This window comes from Rhipicephalus microplus, chromosome 3 (assembly GCF_043290135.1).
Source record: "Rhipicephalus microplus isolate Deutch F79 chromosome 3, USDA_Rmic, whole genome shotgun sequence".
Lineage (NCBI taxonomy): Eukaryota > Metazoa > Arthropoda > Arachnida > Ixodida > Ixodidae > Rhipicephalus > Rhipicephalus microplus.
Window position 1 is genome coordinate 134,685,912 of NC_134702.1, and position 16,053 is coordinate 134,701,964.

The 16,053-nt window shown below is 42.3% G+C and overlaps 1 protein-coding gene and 1 non-coding gene across 10 annotated transcripts in view; one reads left to right on the plus strand and one right to left on the minus strand.

Moving 5' to 3' along the window:
- The window catches only part of LOC119171581 (cholesterol transporter ABCA5-like), a 113,803-nt gene that overhangs the window by 43,330 nt on the left and 54,420 nt on the right, over positions 1-16,053 (plus strand). The window lies entirely within an intron of this gene.
- TRNAE-CUC (transfer RNA glutamic acid (anticodon CUC)) lies at positions 6,322-6,393 on the minus strand. The gene has a single exon. It is a non-coding gene; the product is annotated as a tRNA-Glu (tRNA).

A 16,053-nucleotide genomic window follows, 5' to 3' on the forward strand; every position in this document is an offset into this window, starting at 1 on the left:
GCTAAATAACTGATAATGTTGTCTAGTCGCCTCGCTACTTACTAGCGATTTTTGTAACGGGTTCATTGACTGATGTTGCCGCGTGATAGCTAAACATGAAAGTTTTGGCTCATACTGGCTAGAGACGCTTAATTTAGCTTATCCGCTTTTATGACGGTAACATTCTTTTCAGACGATATCGATGCAATAATGCTCGTTTATGCACAAGGTTTTTCGCAGTGCCCTCCCGCACCGTATATTAAGTCGATGTGTGGGGGAGAATTGGCGCCCACTTCTTTGTTTAGGTAACTAGAGAGAGAGAACAACTTTGCTCAAATCAAACGAACCCCAGTCCGGGTCCACTAAAAAAAGGCCTATCCATCAGACAGGCCTAGAAGTTTCAAATGTCGAAGCAGTGTCTTCATGATGTCTGGGGAGGAGTCCACCTGCCACTCCTCCAGGGTCGCAGGTCTTATGTTTATAGGTATGTGCTTGAGGTTACTACGGAAGCCGAAGAAGGGAGGGCGCGAAGTCTGCCGTTCCGAAGTAGTAACCGATGTAACTCAACGAAACGTAATCGTGCTTGGAACGCACGTTAATAATCTCTGGCGTGGCGGCGAGTCATTTCGAGAGTTTCAAGGCGGCGTCGCCAGCTGGATTTTAATTCTGTGTGAATGGTTGCTGCTGCTGTTGTTGCTTTCGACGCGTCTTCTTGTGGCAATAGATGTGGTTTTGAATTACGAAAGGATAATTTATTATTGCAAGAAAATTATTTCTCTTTGTCATTTCTTAAATATATTTAATAGCTTCGTGACTGGGCTCATTTATTCAGACGACTTTTAGTTTAGTTAAACCAGCTTAGCTTTAAATTGACGTTCAGACTCGTTTACCGTGACAACTATGGCCGTGGCCAGGATTGCTTTCCACGATCGGGGACACAGCTGCAGGCTTGTACGCGACTGTTCAATGGGGTAGCAGATTTTCGATGAACAGAGGGAACACGAATGGCGTAATTGCTCAGGCCTACAATTATACTGCAAAATAAAGCCTGATAAGCTCAATACAATAAGTGACAATGTCATCTTCATTTTATTCGGGTTTACTTGCTTACGCCATTAGGAACTGTCGCGATCGCGATCACGTGATTAAACCACGGTTGCCTGCCAGAGTAGATAGAGGCAAGAAAGTTGCATCTACGGGAACTTTGATTTTATTCATTATGAGATTGTAGATGGACCTGCCTCATTTTTTTTCTGCATTACAAGCGGGTTTGGGACTGGGTGGCGAAGCTGCTTTTTTCTGTAAATTTTCTGTAATTTTTTTATCTTCAAACTATGACTCGGTGCCCCAACATGAAATGATTATTTAGGGGCACAGCCGCACATTTTCTCGCTGTGATACGAAAGCGCAATTGTTCATAAGACCAAGCTGCCCAACTAGCTGCGGCCACTGAAAGCAGACGACGATGGGTAAATAAAGTAAAAACTGTGTTTGAAGCTACGAGGGTCGTATGCTAGCTGAGCCTGCCCTTACCATCAATTTCCTGCTATAGCTAAGTGGTAGCAACTGTACAGTTTTTTTCTATATACTGTTGTTAGTAGACTTATATATGGGTGTGACCGTGCGGCCCAGGTGCGGCCGAAACGGATGTGCTGCACAAAGCTCGACACGTGCATGGTGCATAAATATTAATTCCACGGTGGCGCATTGAGACAGTCGGTACGCAAAAAATTAAAAAGGGCCGCGCCCATTCAGTCTCCCAGCCAGACCGGTGTGTGCTTCGCGTTTTCTGGCCTTCTTTGTTAATAATGTCGGGGCGTTTTACTTCCCGAAGCCACCATGCACATGGTTATGAGGGACGCCGTTGTGGAGGGCTCTGGTGTTCTTTAACGTGCACTTGGGTCGACAGTACACGGGCCTTTGCCACTTGGCCTCCATCAAAATGCGACCTTTGGGATCTGAAGCCGAGCAGCCAATGTTCCACCGAGGAGGACTGGCCTTGTTCGTGGGGTGAGGCAGTTTTCTGCAGAACTGCCTTACCTACCATCACACGTTATTAGTGTATATACCCTTTTCAGTCACGGTGTGTACATAAGTACGCGCCAACTTCAATGGCACGTCACGCACCACGTGTCTCATCAAATGGCTTGAAACTTGGTGTGCAGGCCTCTTGAGTGGACAACAGGCAATCATTTAACTTCATTATCACTTTGCTGGATACACTATACCATGTTGGACGATTGTTCTATGTGGCGCGTTCCTGGACAACCGCGAAAAGCATTTTTTTTTCCTCCGCTCGAAACAAATACAACCAAAGAACATTTCAGGCCAAATAGTGAATTTTTATGCGTGTTCTGAAGCTGACTGGTGACAAAATAATTACATAGTTTCGCATTCGTTAACTTTATTTACTAAAATTAACACTAAAACGCTTTTCTTCATTTTCTTACTTAGAATGTGATGATAAATGCCTTGGAAATATTTCACGTGAATTTGAGTTGAGTTGATTTCATTTATAATAACCACGTGATAAAACACATTGCATGCGTGGTTTGGTGTGAAGGGACAAAAGCTGCATGTGACAGCTTGACTGGCCCCTTCACCCGGAAAAGATAACAAAAAGAATCTAAGTTACAAAATTACAAAAAAATATTACAGACAGCGAAAACCGACAATACAGAAAGAAACGCGCATGTGGCCCGTGACAGCAAATATTAAAAAAAGCCACTCTAAATTGCATACAAGATCATTCATAACAAAGCATTGTCTGAAACAAAGTAACCATAACGGCTATCACCCATGGCATTCATGAAAAACAGAAGCAGCACATACCCAGTTTAACATATCAGTTTTAGACAATGTACGTAGATTATCAATACTTAATTTCCATTTATTCATTACTCTTGGTAGACGGTAGTTCAGGGTTTCGAACCCATATTTAGTGCGAGGACGTGGTACATGCCAAGTTTCTATATGCCGAGTCACTCGATTGGCAAGATTAGGCTGCAAGGCGGCCAATGTACGTAAAAGTGTACTTCCTCGGCGTATTTTCGATTTAAATGTTGACAAAGCTGGTATTTATAGTAACTAGCGATTCTTAATATTCAGTATTTTTTCAAATATTCGAGCATTGTTAGCGTTATAGAATACACCTTCAATACACCGCAAAGCATTTTTTTTTGCCATACGACCAGGTCATTTAATGATGCTTTCGAGCCTGTAGACCAGACAAAATGACAATAATGTAAATGAGATGAAAACAGAGCACTATATACGAACATTTTTTAGCTTCGCAAGCAGTATATTTTGGCATCGACGCATCACACCTAAAACTTTACAAAGCTTGTGACTAATGTGCTCGGTATGGTGACTCCATGCCATGTGTTTATGAAAATGGACGCCGAGAGTTTTAACTGTTTGAGAAAGATTAATTTCTGCGTTATTAAGTATTAGATTGTGAGAAGCTTCAAGTGATTTTGATTTCGCACGTAACAGTACAGCCCTACTTTTAGAGCAATTGATATGTAGGGAATTTGCCACAGTCCAGGCACATCTTTTACATAGTACTTTATTACCAGAAACGATAAGGTTATCAGCAGTTTCTCCAGAAAAAAAATGTACTTGTACCGTCCCCATAGATTGCGTATTCTACAGAGCTGCTGACGTGTACAATATCATTGATAAAAATATTAAATATTAGAGGCCCCAAAATGCTACCTTGAGGTACACCATTCCTAACGTTCATGGCTGATGATAGCTCTCGGTTTATTGATACACATTGTATCCGATTTGATAACTAGCTTATTATTAAAGCCAAAACTGTACCACGAATGCTGTAACAGTGAAGCTTTTCAAGCATAATATCATGGTTTATCCTGTCTAATACTTTGGAGAACTCTAGGAATATTCCTAGCGTAAGTTATTTTGCGTTTATTTGTTTTAGAATCAATTCCTTTTGGTATATTAAGGCACTTTCGTTTGACAGGCGGGGCTGAAAACCGAACTGTGACGATGTAATAATGTTGTGTTTGGTAAAAATTAGACATCCTCGCGAAAATAAGTTTTTCACACACCTTTGCGAAAATAGGCAAAATTGTGATTGGTTGGCAGTTACTTAACTTGCTTTTATCCCCACCCTTATTTAAAACTGTTACCTTAGCATTTTTCATCCTTTGAGGAAACAATTAGTTAACACAAGATTGTAAATTTGAACTAAGCACGTGCATACGAGATCTAAAATATACATTATTGGTTCTAATTTTAAGCCATCTACGTCCTCGCTTTTAGTCTTTTTGAAACGCTGAAAAACGCTAATGACTCGTTAAATTTGACGCATTTATGATAGCGAATCATTATTCATGACTGAATCGGGCAACATAACTAATCAGAGAAGTGCCCTATATGTAACTTATAAGATGGTAATTTACCTACACCATAAATAACTCCATATATAAACACCGTAGAGTTTGGTACTTAACTACCTCATTCAACACATCGCATCTACATAACTGATTAGGGAAAGAGCATCCTCAGTGTTATTTGTGAGAGTAGACTATCTACACCGTAGAGAGCCTTCGGACTCCTTATAATTTGGTAGAAAAATAACTATAAGACACAATAGCGTTGCTGTATACTCTATAATTCTCATGGGCGTAGCTGTTATTCTTCGCGTGGTGGTATTTCTTCCATTTGAGTTCATACTTATTTAATCCTTGACACTCGTTGTTTCGCAAACACCGCAAGACAGCTTATTCTCCGCGCACATAAATTTTAAGTAAAAAAATTGTGTTTGCAGCTTAAAGAATTGCTTGTGGCACGTGCAGTCAGTGGAAAAATAGCCCTCAAGGTCGTCTTCTCGTTTAAAGGGAACCGGCTCTCGCTCGTGCATTTGGACACCCCACCATTGCACTTAATTAACACGCAGCATTTTGTTGGACAATGACAAATTTTTACTGTCATTCCAACTGAAGCCAGGGGGACAAAGTTAACTTTGCTAAGGCAAATCTGTATACAGTTTATTCGTCCTACTTGCATCAGTGCTTGCTCTAATCATTGCATGAAACACAGTGGTACATCAAGTGGGTCAATAGCCGGACGAGTTTGTATGATTAAAACGAGTCATCTGATATGCGCAGTAATTAAGTTATCGGGGCAGGATTATCAAGAGCTCCTTCCGGTCGCTCTGTTGGAACATCACCGTAGAACAAAAGCTTTCTTTTGGAATTGTAGTTCTTCTGGAAATCAGTGTCGATATCTTTCTCGAGCAAGTCCCCCTCAGATATGCGACCTGTATGAGATATAGAAAAGGCGTACTTTGACATAGCAAACTTTGGTGGCATTTCGTTTATAAATTGCTCTCTGCACCCTCCTCTACATTTTCTTCACTGTCCCGCTAGCCCTTGGACTATATTTCATTATTGTGACCCGCTACCCGACATGAGTTTGAAAACCTTTACTGGGGTAAAGGTACAGAAAAGCGCGTATAGCATGTGGGCTGGGGGCTAGGCTCTCCTTTCACATCAACTTTCGTGTGAAGCGCAGTGATTAGCCGAGAATAATGAAAATAGGGATTTTTGAAGGCCTTCAACAGGCGCCTTCCTCCCCCCCTCCCCCGAAAAAAATATTTCTAACTGCGGGCCTGTACAGAGGTGATAGCCTATTTAACGAGGCAGCTGGAATGCGGTCAAATGACAGCGTCAGTAAAAACAAAAACAGCGCGTGTCGAATGCACGGGTAACTTCTGAGCAGAGGGTCAGGGCTTCTGAAAAAGACACAAACACGCGTACAGTGTTTTGGACGTGAATGCTCGGCTCATTATCCGCCACATTTCGCTGGCGTTGGAGTAGCCGAGGGCTTGATCTTGAAATTTTGAACACCCCGATTCTCCCTAGAAATAACTGCATTTTGCATGTGTTCTCCCTAGAATAGTTACGTGTTGTGGTGTGTATCCACTCAGAAGTTGGACAAAAGTTCGCCCAGTCGGCTGACATTGACAACACTGTGCTCGCTGCTCAAGAAACACGAGCGAGTCCCGAAACGTGTCTCGTGTGCTGTTAAAACTTGGTCGTTGACCGCAACTTCATCTGCATCTGTAATATACTCGCACATACACACAGGTGCACGAGGGAGTACACCCCCCACTTCCCGCCATGCCCACTGAACATATCTGGCTACGTCCGCGATGATATGCCACGAGACACAGCTTCTCGCGCCTATTTCAGTTGTCTAGCGGCACCCCGTTTGCTGCTGAGTCACTGTGCCGAGGGATAAAAGTAAAGTCGCAAACAAGCTGCACGAATCATTTATTTACATGACAGCTACTCTTTATAATAAAAAAAATTGTTCCGACACCGGGAATCGAACCCGGGCCTCCTGGGTGAGAGCCAGGTATCCTAACCACTAGACCATGCCGGAGTATGGTGGTGCGCGCTAACTTTTTTGTACCAATGCGGGAGCATGTCTTTCTCCGTGGCGTGTTGTGAATAGCGGTCTGGGGGAGAGGGGGAAAAAACCAGTCCCGTGCGCCCGTTTGCGAAAGAGTGTTTTCGGCGCGACGTTCGAAGCGTAGAAAATGTAGCAGTAAGCGTGAGTGTGCCCTCAAGAATCAATCACACAAAAATCAACATGATTTGAAAAGCTAGTTTCGGTTCCTACTGTATCCCGAGGTCACGATGATGATCATAATGATGGTGACTGTGGTCTTCCCCTTTATATTGGGGGGGGGGGGGATTTTATTTAGTGTTGCTCACTTTTTTCAACATTATTCACTCTCTCCCTGACCACCGCATCAGAAGCCTTGCTCTCATTATTGCTATGAACACGGCACGGTGAGCAGCGCCACGATATGTGCACGCGCAAGTTTTCGTGCCGTATCCTCGTCCGTGGGTCCATTGTTCGATCGTCTGCTTCGTCTGCTGCGCTCCGCACGTGGGGTAACTGTCGTGGCAGGGGGGCACAACGTTGGGATGACATCAATATTACGACACTCCCAAGTCGGTCAGCAACTGCATGTTGCGCGTGTACACGTCTGGAGTGAAGAGCAACGAACAGAGTAAACTCCGCTTGATTGGCGTCCAGGTACCGCCTCGACCGCGGCGCCGACCCACGTGCGCTTGTCTTTGCGCCGAGTCGGACGGGAATTGGTGAAAATTGCGCCTGTTGTTTCCCGTTTCACTGGTTTAAGACTTCACAAGGCGAGATATTGACGCCATGACGGCAAATTCGAAATAACACAATTCATTTTTCCTCTGATAAGCGTACATCTTGTATTCGCGTGCACGTACACTATTCAGGACTCGCTAGCTCGCTTCACAGGTCCGCTGGATGACAGTGAACGCACGACCAGACGGCGCGAGCAGACGATCGAGAAGGTGACGCGCAAGCTGCCGTCTTTTTTTTTTTTTTACGTGTTCTGGGTCTTGACATCATTACAATTGGCCAGACTGCCGCGTGAAGTCACCAGGATCAGTATAGCCTGACGTCAAGTTAGTGTCGATGTCGATAGGTGCGCTACGTGAAAATTGACTTTAATATCAAAATGAAATATCGTTTGAGCATTTGCTGAGCGTCACACTTGCTCAGAGCCATATTTGTATAGGAGTGATTTGTATGACAGAGTAAACTCGCCTCCGAAAAAAGGAGTCAGTACCTCTTTAAAAGGGCTGACGCAAAATTGATCGTTCTTTCTTTCTTTTTCAGTTAAAAGGCAATACAATCACGAGCATAAATTTCACGCCTGACGAGGACGCTAGTGTCGATGTCAGTGTGTTATTTTCTCTGCATATTTCTTTCTGTTTACACTATCTCCGTAGCATTTATTGCCTGTAACTATGCACGAACATCAGTACAAACTGGAGGGGGAGATCTAGAAAGAAGATGACCTTTTGCTGTTTTTTTTTTCCTTTAGTGCCTTCATCACACGACATAGCGCTACAAGATTGAACACATTTCATTTATTGATTTATTCACAACAAGATGTTGTGGCAGACCAGGGGGCAAAAAGGTGACACAATAAGCATGAGAATGTCCTGACCACCCTTTACGTATTACAGCGTAAATGTTGGTAATGAACAAAAAAGCAGAAAAATGTAATGCACACATAATATACTGCACATTGGTATCCTCCGTGTAAAAAAGAAACGCGCTTGCATAGACATTACAAGGAACATTACAAAAATTCTCTACAGAAACAACGAAAATGAAAAAGAGAATAGGCGGCGCTGATTAGGAGGCAAGTTCGTGATAAGGAAATTGTGCTGAAAGTATCCGTAGCTCTTTAAATGATGTTTTCCAAATGTTAAAAAAAACTGCTCTTTTCTGATTTTATTTAGCAATGCTGGTAGCGTGAACCGAAGCATTTGTTGAACGTAGTTACTGTAACATTTCTCAGTTTGCATTCTTCTGGTTTGCGTATATCACTTTATTATGGTGGCCTGTAATCCTGCTAGCGTCTGTAGAGTACTAGCTTTATTTATTATGCTAGATTTATACTGAGGACATAAATTAACGTTAAACATGGACTTAATGTTGTTTCCTATAAAAAGGTCACTGGTGTGTGAGTCTGTGAGAGGCATGGAACCTTGCATGCAAATCGAATCACGCGTTTTTGTAATACCGTGAGCTTGTTAATGTCTTATTTCGTACTAGTACCCGAACTAGCAATCCATAATCATGTCTTGGTACGAATAGAGCATTATACAAGGACATCTTGTCGTGCATTTGAAAGAAACACGGCGCGTCACACCTAATGTACTAAATAGTTTACTAATTAGGTGATTTATGTCAGTCAGTCAGTCAGTCAGTCAGTTTATTTTCCTTAAAGACCCCCAATGGGGGTATTACATAAGGGGTGGGAATAATATTTAACAAACGTAATCAATACATGGGTTTCAACTATATACATTTCTTCATATTACAAGGAAATATGCATGTACAATAAATAACACACGTAACCAACATGTAATTCAAAAAAGCACTTAAAGGTTATTTGTTAGAAGATGGTCAGTGACATGTTGTGCAAAAGAAGATGGACATATTATGTCGACAATGGAAAAAGGGAGGTCGTTCCAGTCTTTTGCTGTGCGGGAAAAAAATGACGCGAGAAATGTTGATGTTCGAGCGCGCATTAATGAAACCTGCTGCGTGTGGCTTGTCCTGGCTGATATGCGTGTTGCGGGTTTGATGTAAGATGGTTGATGCAGGATTGAACTGTGAAAAAATTTATGGTAAAGACAAAGAGAAGAAATGCGCCGACGAAGAGCGAGCGATGGAAGATTGGATAGTAATTTTAGTGATGTGACGCTGATGTCGTATGAATACGAAGAATGAATGAAGCGAGCTGCACGGTTTTGAACTGATTCTAGAGCGCAGATGAGGTATGCTTGGTGCGGGTCCCAGATGGCGGATGCGTATTCCAATTTCGGTCGCACTAGTGATGTGTAGGCAAGTAATCTTACTTGCATTGGAGCACTTTTGAGGTGACGTTTTAAAAAGCCTAAGGTTTTGTTAGACGATGAAATGATGTTTTGGACATGCGTACGCCAGATCAGATCGCTAGTCACGGTGACACCTAGGTATTTATAAGAGTTAGTCAGTTCTAGGGGTAAGCTGTTGATTGTGTACGGAAACATGAGCGGATTATTGCTACGCGTAAATGTCATCTCATGTCATCTGTTCATTTAAATAGACGCCTAAAGTTTTTATTTTTATTGGTGGTACAAACACTATTTATGAAACATTTAACGCTATCGGTGCTAGTTGAACAAGATTTCCGCTGTCGATACAAGATTGCTTTCATTTTACTGGAGTTATCTTTTAAGTGGTTGAGTCGTCGAGTAATTTATTTTCGATTAAGTTTCGTTACCTCTATGAATTTAGTACTTTTCTGAGTTCCCTGAAAAAAAAAAAGTGTCGTCTGCGTATATAGTGACTTTGCTGCATCATAAATAGGCGGAATTTGGTTGATATTGTTTTGTGGAAAATAACAGTAGTTAGTCTGCAGCCTAAACGCAGTTCACCGACAACGTCCACTTCTTCACTCTCAGTTTGAGGCACCTTTTTTGGGTATGTCCCACTATGCCCTGTTTGTCAGCCGAAATCACGTAACAATATAAAGTAAAAATGAAAATGGTCTCAAGATACTTCCCTGGGGAACACCACATCTGACCTGTTTTCATATGATTTTTCTCCAGCAAAAACAATTACTGATTGAATTCTATGTTTCAAATATGATGAAATAAATAAATGCGCTATGCCTTTAATGTCATAAGTTTCCAACTTTCTCAACAAAATGCTATAGTTAACAAGGTCGAAGAACATACCCAGCACCATTTCCTCACATTAGAATTTTTCTAACATATAAATTTTTCTGTTCAAGGAAGGCGAGCTCGGTGGACTTTTTACGGAAACCAAATTGCGCCGGATGCATAAGATTTCTAAAAATGACAAGCGCTCTAAAATTATTTTTTTTTCTAAAGCTCCCAAAATCCTGGGTAACATCTATATTAACCTGTAGTTGCTCATTTCATGTTTATTCCCTTTTTAAATATAGGTGTCACTTTGGCTGCTTGAAAGTCACGTGTAAATATTCCTAGAGACAAATTTTGGTTAATTATGTGTGTTAGAAATTGTGCTATAATATCTATTACACATATCACTGGTTGTACTTGAATGCCCGACACATCGGTGGCTTTACTGTTGCTTAATGTCATAAAAGATGAGGTAACTTCATTGTCGGACACTGGTGTAAGAATTATTGTATGTTCTGTGTAAGAATTCGTATAGGTAAAATCTGGATCATTATCTAAAGAACGCCCAAAAGAAAGGAAAAAGTCGTTGAAACTGTTTGCCAAAATACGACCAATTTTACGCCGTTTTGTAACATCTGAATTGTTTGTTCATGTGATTTTACAAGCATTGTATTTAGTTTTCCAAATTTCAGCAGAGCGTCCTGCAGTCTTAGTAAATTGAAAGAGTAGGCATTCATTTTTAACCCTTCAAAGCTACTTGGTAACAGCAATATGAATGCCTTTTGTAATCTATCTTGTTTCTTTTGTAATTTGGTTGAGTAATTCCTTTGTCATTCAAGGTTTTCTACATTTTTTTGGAGCGTCGGAATATTTGTACGATAAATGCAGAATGATAGGCTTTTAGAAGTATTGTTAAAAATAGCTTATATGCAGTGTCTGGATTGCATTTTTGTAGCACGATACTGACGTTTGTTTCCAGCAGCTTTTCTCTAAAGAGAGACGGTGTTTGGGCATTAATAGATATAAGAGAAAGTGCTTGATGGGGGGCATAGATAAGGTCACGGTATGACTTTTAGAAACAAGTATAGCCAAACTATCACTGATGGCCCGAAATAGAGCACCAGAGCGTATAAACTGTTGTTGCCAATCAGTTGTAAACAGGTCTATGAGAGTCGTGGATGTATCCGTAAATCTTGTAGGTGTCATTGTAACATTCTCAAACGAATATATATTCAAAATAGACGAAAATTGCGGTGCTGTGCTTTTTACACCTAATATGTTTATGTTAAAATTCACTCTTTAAATCAAATGGTATCCTTTCACGTTAACAAACTTAGAAAATGATTCTGATGAGAAAAAAGCTGCGAACAATTACTGGCGGTAGTGCGATAGCATACACGGAATACTTGTGCACGAGACTTCACGCTGAGAACTTCATAACTAACTTCATAACTGGGATTCACAATACAAAAATCCGAAAGAATTTCTAAGTCCAGGTCATTTGCTAGCAGCATAGACACCCCACCACCACGCTTGTCGGATAGATTCGTACAGTACGACTTACACATGGGAAATTGGTAAACGTCCTGCCCCGAAGCAAGCCACGTCTCGGAAACACAATTACATTAAACAGCCCTGGAGAATCGCCAAAAGAAACTGTCAAGTTCTTCCCGCTTATTACGGCCTGATTGAAGGTTGAATGGAATACAGTTGAGGCACGGCTCATAATTTGAAGGAAAAATTTTCACCTCTGATATGCTTATCGCTCCAGAAAGCATATCGAGCTCATAACTGTTGAATGAAGCAAAAAGCAAGCAAAAAGAAAAAAATGCACGCAGTTTCATTACGTGTCGCAGTTTTCGAGCAGCATGTCGAGGTCCGCTTAACTCCGGACGACTATCGCTACATTATGTCCCCTACAACGGACAAAGGCCTTTCCATTTGCATGCCTTGCAGATCTAAAATCGTTTTTCACTGGCCATCCCCTGATATGGTGTAGAAAATCGCACATTTTTTGTTCATGTTTTCCGCATTTCGAATATTGGATTTAAGAAGAGCCCGCAGGTGTTTTCGCATGCTTCATCCCATGTCTCGAGTAGACCGTCTTGCAAAGCGCCCGATAATTCCTGGTGTCCGCCCACTTCTGTGCGCGAGTACTACATGCACATTCTCAGAATTATTAAGTGTCAGGTGCGAAATGTTAACAGAACTGGCCACAACATTCAACTTTCCAAGCAGGTTGGCATTTTGTGTTAGTAGAATACCGCGAACCTACAAGTTTAACTTTCTCTCTAAGTTTTAACTCTATGACGCTTCATATTTTCCGGAAAAAAATTAAAAAGAAAACGCAATAGCACGTGCGCACGAGAAACTGGGTCATGACGGGACCTCTTAGAAATCCAGGACCAGTAGGCCTGTTTCAACTTCGTCTACTTGCAAAGCTACGTTTACCCGAATTTCGTAAAGGCCAGGAAGAGTTTGCCTCTCGGGCCTATGTAATAGATATAGTCTAACTGAGACTCGCGAATTCACGTATACGAGGTTGCTTCTTACCAGAGGGTGAGCGATTTGTTTACTTGCATTTTGCGTGTAATGAGGGTTCATAGGCGTACGTAGGGTTTCCTTTAAGGTGGGGGGCGAAGGTTCTTCGCAGAGCCCCCCCCCCCCTTCATGAATGGGGCGCTATGACCCCCCTGCCGCCCACGTCCTGCGCACCCATATTGTTGTAACCCTGCCAATGGAGCTGACTAATAATCCCTAGCGAGTTTACTAATTACTTGCTTAACCAGTAGAGCTAATGTTATAGAACAATAATTAAACTTGATAAGCACTGGACCAATATGATTATACTAATGCGTAGTTTTTCTCTAATATAAATCTTTCAATACCCATTTATACAAATTTTTAGTGAATTTGTGTTAACAATGCGTTCTTATCATAGTAATGTATACTGTACAATTTGGTGTAACTGAAAAAAAAACTTTTCGTGTGCCTTTTCTGTTATAATCTCTGATGAGATTGTAAGGGTTAGTGAATAGATAAATATGAAATAATAATAAATATGAAATGAAAATATTCAAAATAAACATAAAAGTCAGTTGCGCGAGATTTCGACAAAAAGGTATGCAGTAAAAAAAGCGTGACAGTTGTATAAGTAAAACACCAAGACAGGACAAGGGCGACCTGGCGTGCATTCTGGCCATCAAGCCACGGAGTAGGTCAGGCTGAAGACAGCGTGATTGTCACGCAAGAGCGTTGAGTAGATATCGCAGTCGGGAACTTCCGATCGATGTATATAATGCCATGCAAGCAGCGTGAGTGGCGAGCGCTGATTATAGGCTCACATCATGATGGTGTAGCCCTGTAAGCGGGTAGTATAGTATACCACATTCGCCCGGTTATAGCGCGCAACCGATTGAAACGCGCAGAGAGTTCAACATCTGAAAAGTAATAAAAACAACGCAAACACGAGCTTGAGGGTCACTTTTAATGCAATGGTGTATGAGTCGGAACAGTACAAGTACGGTATTTTACGTATATTTTTCATTTTTCTACACTGTTATAGCTTGGGTGGTGTCTTCAGCAGACAACACTTATATATTCCAATTCAAACACGGCACTCTCTCCTAAATTAGGAGCTGTGTGTTACTTCTGTGGGAATTAAAATCCCGAGTCAGCCGTACGATGGAACACAACGGGGAGTTCACTCAGGAGGAACCTCTTTAGAAAGGGGAGTGTGCCCACGCGCATGGGATGTTTGTCACTCAAGCGGGACGGAAAGAAAAAAAAATGCTGAGAACATTCCTTTCAGTTACACATTCGCCGTTACGGCGTGTGACGAATGCGGTGCACATAGGCAAAATTATTAACTGTAGAAAAAAAGTAATGCCACGAACAGATACGGGAATTGCATAAGCTATCATACAGTGCACGTCTTCGCACAGTTAGCGCCTTAACGTTTAAAATGAATGCCCGCAGCTCATTCACCGATCCACCGGTATGCAGATGATGCACGAGTGACGATTCACAGCCACCGCAGAACGTATAGTGCTCTCATTGGAGACTATATTATTACATGCGTACACATTTACGAATACTATCACAACCACGGTTCCTGTCTGCAACGCTACATTTCATCACTCGTGCCATCATCTGAGGTTCGGTTGTTCCCATGTAAATTATTTATTATTCGATTATCAGCCATGTGTAATAGTACACTAGCGCTGGCCACTGATCGCTGGACACTGAGCACAGTTTGTTTCTAAATTATATGTATATGTGCTTTGCGCTTCAGCACTGGCTTGTTCCACAAATTTTCTTTTTGCGACCATGATCTGCGACTTGATACGCGAGTTGGTGAAATTTCTACTCTTGCGCGCATTCAGAAGTCCCACAGCCAATCTCGAATCGTGTGTGGCAGCTAAATGTACACTATTGCGCAGCTTCAAGAGGTCCACCAGCCAATGACTTATATCGTTACCTTTGCAAATTGTTAAATGTTACCTTCGTTCACACGTACGATATCACTGGAGCTATATATCATCGTCATCGCCTACGGGTGGCAACATGAGTTTGTGAACATCAGCGTCATCCACAAGAATCTTTCCTCTAAGGGTTGAAAAATGTCATCTCACCATTCCTGGCCCTAGCGACCGCATTTCTTGTTACTAGTTCGCAGTGGCTCCGCTTAAATTACCGTATGACAATTCCCCCTAATGGCGCAGTCACATTAGAATATTTTTTTATTTATTACATACTGCAGACCCTTAAATCTAAGCAGGTGGACAGTTTGAGTATCGTTTTCTTGATACAGAAAATGACATAAATTGAGATTGGTGTGAGTGGCAAAGCAACACAAAAAAAGAGACGTTAAAAAGGAAGAACAAAGCTTGCTTTGAAAAAAATTGTAAGCAGGAGGTGGGTGTCACGGCGTTTTGCCAAGCGGACTTTTTTTTTTTTTTTTTCAAAGGCAGCAACTCTGTCTACTTTGGCAAGTTGCAGTCTTGAAAAAGTCATTTCCACTTGTCGAAACATCGACTCCGGCAGGCACCCATTCTTTGCGAATTTCTCATAGAAAAGGACTCAGAGAAGGCCGGAGTCATTGATTCGTGGGGTTTAACGTCCCAAAACCACCGTATGATTATGAGAGACGCCGTAGTGGAGGGCTCCGGAAATTTTGACCACCTGGGGTTCTTTAACGTGCACCCAAATCTGAGCACACGGAAGGCCGGAGTCATTTCGTTGAAGTCTGACACCGTGCGCGGGGAAATTTGAATACTTACGAGCGTCACTTTTACGTAAATAAGGCTTTAAAATCGCCAGTGCATGCTTTTAAGGGTGCGCGCGTGCGGCAAGACAGGTGATCGACTTGGGCGGGTGAGGTGTACGACTAGCCTGCGGGCGTTAATTGATGGTGCAAGAACAACAGCGAACAGCGGCGGGCAGCGCGGCCTTCCATACGCTGCATGCACCTCGCCATAACGAGCACGACGAGTGACGGTGCTCAGCTCCGGAGACTGGTGCCAGAACTCTCTCGCCCTCGAGGGCACAAATGGATCCCTCTTTCACTCGTCCATATACGACATACGCCCACATGCTCGGGCTCCCGGAAATAGCGCAGGCCCCGGCACAGCGCACGCTTGATGGGCGCTGCGGCTGCGGAAGTGTGCGCATGCCCGGAATATGCGTGCTATTTATCCGCACGGCAGCATTTTCCGAAATGTGGAGATAACGGCTGGCCAAAATTCCGAGAAAGGCTAAGCCACTCCTATTCACGGACAACGCTTTCGCGAAGTTTTCTTTTCCTCCAAATATTTGGATTTCGCTT